The following is a 6264-nucleotide window of genomic DNA, read 5'->3' on the forward strand; positions in this document are numbered from 1 at the left end:
CACTAACACTCTCATTACTTCAATATGACATCAACTTAGCTGAAGATATAGACCTAGGAGAATTAACCCTTATTAAACAAAATACTGAAAGAGATGCTGACCCAACAACCATTATGGGCATTTTAAGGGGGATCTTATATTAACTAACCCGCAAGACATCTTCTTCTATCCCTTGCATCCTATAAGGAGCGGATTGCACAGCATAGGGTAGAGCAATTGATGCTGCATGTTTGGGAGTTCCACAGATCCTCAGACGTGACAGTGTCCTACTTACCTTTACAGAGGTTTTTCGACGAACTCTCCCTCAGGATGCATCACCATTCCTCCGTGATGCTTGCTGCGCTGCTCTCTGTAAGTATCGAGCGAGGACATTGGCAGTACTGGTGGATATGCTTTGGGATGTGGACTTTTTTCCATTTGTCTTGCATCACCCAGGAGCTAGTACGCTCCTCAGCATGTCCCTCTTGCCGCGCACGCGTCGACCTAGCGACATACAAAGTTTTGGGCATTGACGATCTTCACCCAGGCTTTGCTCGAGTAGATGCTAGGACTGGCAGGTCTCTTGATTTTACCTCAGCTACTGACTTGGGACTCGACGCGTCGCTGATGATAGAGATCAGGAGCCTAAGGTACCTCGAGAGATTGAGTGGAGTGCACCTGAGTTTGATGCATACCAAAGAGTCATTCACGAGAGCCAGATCACAGGATACAAGCGTGTGGGTGGTGCTGGTCCTAGTGGCACCTCGGGTGATGGTGCTAGCAGCTGTGCTGCTTCTCATGAGCAGCGTGTCCTTACAGTAGAGGAGCTTACACGCGTAGAGTGGCAGACACGTACCATTGCTGATTACAGATTTTGGGTTTATAGATAGAGACGTCTTGCAGTAGCATGACATAGAGAGAGGGAGAGGGCTATAGTAGCTTATGGGACTCGTGAGCTCCCGAGTACATCGGTACCAGCTCATGATCCTGCCTTTGAGGTAGACCTCCCCGTAGATATTCGACAACCCCCGCAGTCGGCACAGCCTCCTTGACGTGCATAGCAGCCTCGAAGCGCACATCGATAGCAGTTAGAGATGTCAATTTTGATTGGGTTGCCGTTGATAGTGACTAAACTCAGACTAGCTGGGGTTAGCTCACTTACATTGTACTTAGATTTATGTTGGGCAGTGATGACTAACCTCAAACTAGCTGGGGTAGCTCATTTTCATTATGCCTTGATCTTTTGAGTTAGTGGCTAAACCCATAATAGTTAGGTTAGCTCACATTCTGATGTACTTATTTGATGTTTATATCATTATGAGTTTTTTCATTATTGAGTATCATTACATTTTAGTTGATGTTCTTGGTTTTTTTAACACTTTGGCTATCATATTACTTGTTGAAAATCCCCATGCCATCGTACCCAAACATGCTCCGATGGTGGGGACCAAACTTTGCAAGCATATAGGGGGGCCCACCCCCACATGCTTGCAAAGTTTGGTCATGATCGGAGCATGTTTGGGTTAGTAATTAGCGCCCGGTGCGGATTTTTCAAGTCTCTTGGTGCTTAAGAGGCCATGGAAAATCTAGGTCTTCCCCATACCTTCGTACCCAAACATGCTTCGATGGGGACCAAACTTTGCAAGCATGCCGGGGGACCCACTCCCACATGCTTGCAAAGTTTGGTCATAATCAGAGCATTTTTGGGTTAGTAATTAGCGCCCCAGTGAGGATTTTTCATGTCTCTTGGTGCTTAAGAGGCCATGGAAAATCCGCGCCTTCCCCATACCATCGTACCCAAACATGCTCCGATGGGGACCAAACTTTGCAAGCATGTGGGGGGGTCGACCCCCACATGCTTGCAATATTAGGTCATGATCGGAGCATGTTTGGGTTAGTGATTAGCGCCCAGTGCGGATTTTTCAAGTCTCTTGGTGCCTAAGAGGCCATGGAGAATCGGAGCCTTCCCCATACCATCGTACCCAAACATACTCCAATGGAAACCAAACTTTGCAAGCATGTGGGGGGAACACACCTCCACATGCTAAGTTTGGTTATGATCGGAGCATGTTTGGGTTAGTAATTAGCGCCTAGTAGGATTTTGCAAGTCTCTTGGTGCTTAAGAGGACATGAAAAATCCGGGGCTTCCCCATACCATCTTACCCAAACATGCTCTGATGGGGACCAAACTTTGCAAGCATGTGGGGGAGCCCACCCCCACATGCTTGCAAAGTTAGGTTGTCATGATCGGAGCATGTTTGAGTTAGTGATTAGCGCCCAGTGCGGATTTTCCAAGTCTCTTGGTGCTTAAGAGGCCATGGAGAATCGGGGCCTTCCCCATACCCTCGTACCCAAACATACTTCGATGGAAACCAAACTTTGCAAGCATGTGGGGGGGACCCACCCCCACATGCTTGTAAAGTTTGGTCGCAATCGGAGCATGTTTAGATTAGTAATTAGCACCCAGTGTGGATTTTTCAAGTCTCTTGGTGCTTTAAAAACCTTGGAAAATTCAGGCCTTTATCAAGTCTCTTGGTTCTTTTAAGAGACCTTGGAAAATCCGGGCCTTCCCCATACCGCTGTACCCAAAAATGCTCCGATTGGGACAAAACTTTGCAAGCATGGGAGGGACCCACCCCCATATGCTTGCAAAGTTAGGTCATGATCGGAGCATGTTTCGGTTAGTGATTAGCGCCAAGTGCATATTTTTCAAGTCTCTTGGTGCTTAAGAGGCCATGGAGAATCGGGGCCTTCCCCATACCATCGTACCCAAACATACTCTGATCAAAACCAAACTTTGCAAGCATGTGGGGGGGACCCATCCCCACATGCTTACAAAGTTTGGTCACAATCGGAGCATGTTTGGATTAGTAATTAGCACCCAGTGTGGATTTTTCAAGTCTCTTGGTGCTTAAGAGACCTTGGAAAATCCAGGCCTTCCCCATACCATTGTACCCAAACATGCTCCGATTGGATTAGTAATTAGCGCCCAGTGTGGATTTTTCAAGTCTCTTGGTGCTTAAGAGACCTTGGAAAATCCAGGCCTTCCCCATACCATTGTACCCAAACATGCTCCGATTAGAACCAAACTTTGCAAGCATGGGGGGGACCCACTTCCACATGCTTGCAAAGTTTGGTCATGATCCGAGCATGTTTGGGTTAGTGATTAGCGCCAAGTGCGCATTTTTCAAGTCTCTTGGTGCTTAAGAGGCCATGGAGAATCGAGGCCTTCCCCATACCATCTTACCCAAACATACTCCGATGGAAAGCAAACTTTGCAAGCACATGGAAGGGACCCACACCCACATGCTTGCAAAGTTTGGTCACAATCGGAGCATGTTTAAATTAGTAATTAGCACCCAGTGCGGATTTTTCAAGTCTCTTGGTGCTTAAGAGACCTTGGAAAATCCGGGCCTTCCCCATACCATTGTACCCAAACATGCTCCGATTGGGACCAAACTTTGCAAGCATGGGGGGGGACCCACCCCCACATGCTTGCAAAGTTTGGTCATGAAAATCGAAGCATTTTTAGGTTAGTGATTAGCACCCAGTGTGCGGATTTTCCAAGTCTATTGGTGCTTAAGAGGCCATGGAGAATCGGGGCCTTCCCCATACCATCGTACCCAAACATACTTTGATGGAAACTAAACTTTGCAAGCATGTGGGGGGGGAACCATCCCCACATTCTTGCAAAGTTTGGTCACAATCGGAGTATGTTTGGATTAGTAATTAGCGTGCACTGCGGATTTTTCAAGTATCTTGGTGCTTAAGAGACTTTGGAAAATCTGGGCCTTCCCCATACCATTGTACCCAGACATACCCTGATTGGGACCAAAATTTGCAAGAATGGGGGGGGTGGGAGACCCACCCCCACATGCTTGCAAAGTTTGGTCATGATATCGGAGCATGTTTGGGTTAGTGATTAGCGCCAAGTGCGGATGTTTCAAGTCTCTTGGTGCTTAAGAGGCCATGGAGAATCGAGGCCTACCCGATACCATCGTACCCAAATATACTCCGATGGAAACCAAACTTTGCAAGCATGTGGGAGGGACCCACCCCCCAAATGCTTGCAAAGTTTGGTCATAATGGGATCATGTTTGAATTAGTAATTAGTGCCCAGTGCGGATTTTTCAAGTTTCTTGGTGCTTAAGAGACCTTGGAAAATCCGGGCCTTCCCTATACCATCGTACCCAAACATGCTCCGATGGGGACCAAACTTTGCAAGCATGTGGGGGGGCCGACCCCCACATGCTTGCAAAGTTAGGTCATGGATCGGAGCATGTTTGAGTTAGTGATTAGCGCCCAGTGCGGATATTTCAAGTCTCTTGGTGCTTATTTAAGAGGCCACTTAGAGGCCATGGAGAATCGGAGCCTTCCCCATACCAACGTACCCAAACATACTCCGATAGAAACCAAAATTTACAAGCATGTGGGAGGAACCCACCCCCACATGCTTGCAAAGTTTGGTTATGATCGGAGAATGTTTGGGTTAGTAATTAACGCCTAGTGAGGATTTTGCAAGTCTCTTGGTGCTTAAGAGGCCATGGAAAATCCGGGCCTTCCCCATATCATCGATAGGGACCAAACTTTGCAAGCATGTGGGGGAGCCCACCCCCACATGCTTGCAAAGTTAGGTAGTCATGATCGGAGCATGTTTGGGTTAGTGATTAGTGCCCAGTGCGAATTTTTCAAGTCTCTTGGTGCTTAAGAGGCCATGGAGAATCGGGGCCTTCCCCATACCATCATACCCAAACATACTCCGATGGAAACCAAACTTTGCAAGCATGTGGGGGGGACCCACATGCTTGCAAATTTTGGTCACAATCAGAGCATGTGGGGGGGACCCACCCCACATGCTTGCAAATTTTGGTCACAATCAGAGCATGTTTGGATTAGTAATTAGCGCCCAGTGCGGATTTTTCAAGTCTGTTGGTGCTTAAGAGACCTTGGAAAATCCGGGCCTTTTTCAAGTCTCTTGGTGCTTTTAAGAGACCTTGGAAAATCCGAGCCTTCCCCATACGATTGTACCCAAACATGCTCCGATTGGGACCAAACGTTGAAAGATTGGGGGTGACCCACCCCCACATGCTTGCAAAGTTAGGTCATGATCGGAGCATGTTTGCGTTAGTGATTAGCGCCAAGTGCGGAGTTTTCAAGTCTCTTGGTGCTTAAGAGGCCATGGAGAATCGGGGCCTTCCCCATACCATCGTACCCAAACATACTCCGATCGAAACCAAACTTTGCAAGCATGTGGGGGGGACCCACCCCCACATGCTTGCAAAGTTTGGTCACAATCGGAGCATGTTTGGATTAGTAATTAGCACCCAGTGTGGATTTTTCAAGTCTCTTGGTGCTTAAGAGACCTTGGAAAATACAGGCCTTCCCCATACCATTGTACCCAAACATGCTCCGATTGGATTAGTAATTAGCGCCCAGTGTGGATTTTTCAAGTCTCTTGGTGCTTAAGAGACCTAGGAAAATCCAGGCCTTCCCCATACCATTGTACCCGAACATGCTCCGATTGGAACCAAACTTTGCAAGCATGGGGAGGGGGACCTACCCCCACATGCTTGCAAAGTTTGGTCATGATCGGAGCATGTTTGGGTTAGTGATTAGCGCCAAGTGCGCATTTTTCAAGTCTCTTGGTGCTTAAGAGGCCATGGAGAATTGAGGCCTTCCCCATACCATCTTACCCAAACATACTCCGATGGAAACCAAACTTTGCAAGCACGTGGGGGGGACCACCCCCACATGCTTGCAAAGTTTGGTCACAATCGGAGCATGTTTGGATTAGTAAATTAGCGCCCAGTGTGGATTTTTCAAGTCTTGGTGCTTAAGAGACCTTGGAAAATCCGGGCCTTCCTCATACCATTGTACCCAAACATGCTCCGATTGGGACCAAACTTTGCAAGCATGGGGGGGACCCACCCCCACATGCTTGCAAAGTTTGGTCATGATCGAAGCATTTTTGGGTTAGTGATTAGCGCCTAGTGCGGATTTTTCAAGTCTATTGGTGCTTAAGAGGCCATGGAGAATCGGGGCCTTCCCCATACCATCGTACCCGAATATACTTTGATGGAAACCAAACTTTGTAAGCATGTGGGGAGGAACCACCCCCACATGCTTGCAAAGTTTGGTCACAATCGGAGTATGTTTGGATTAGTAATTAGCGTCCATTACGGATTTTTCAAGTCTCTTGGTGTTTAAGAGACCTTGGAAAATCTGGGCCTTCCCCATACCATTGTACCCAAACATGCTCCGATTGGGACCAAAGTTTGCAAGCAT

The sequence above is a fragment of the Cibotium barometz genome, chromosome 28 (assembly GCF_041138505.1).
Source record: "Cibotium barometz isolate CiBa-2024 chromosome 28, ASM4113850v1, whole genome shotgun sequence".
Classification (NCBI taxonomy): Eukaryota; Viridiplantae; Streptophyta; class Polypodiopsida; order Cyatheales; family Cibotiaceae; genus Cibotium; species Cibotium barometz.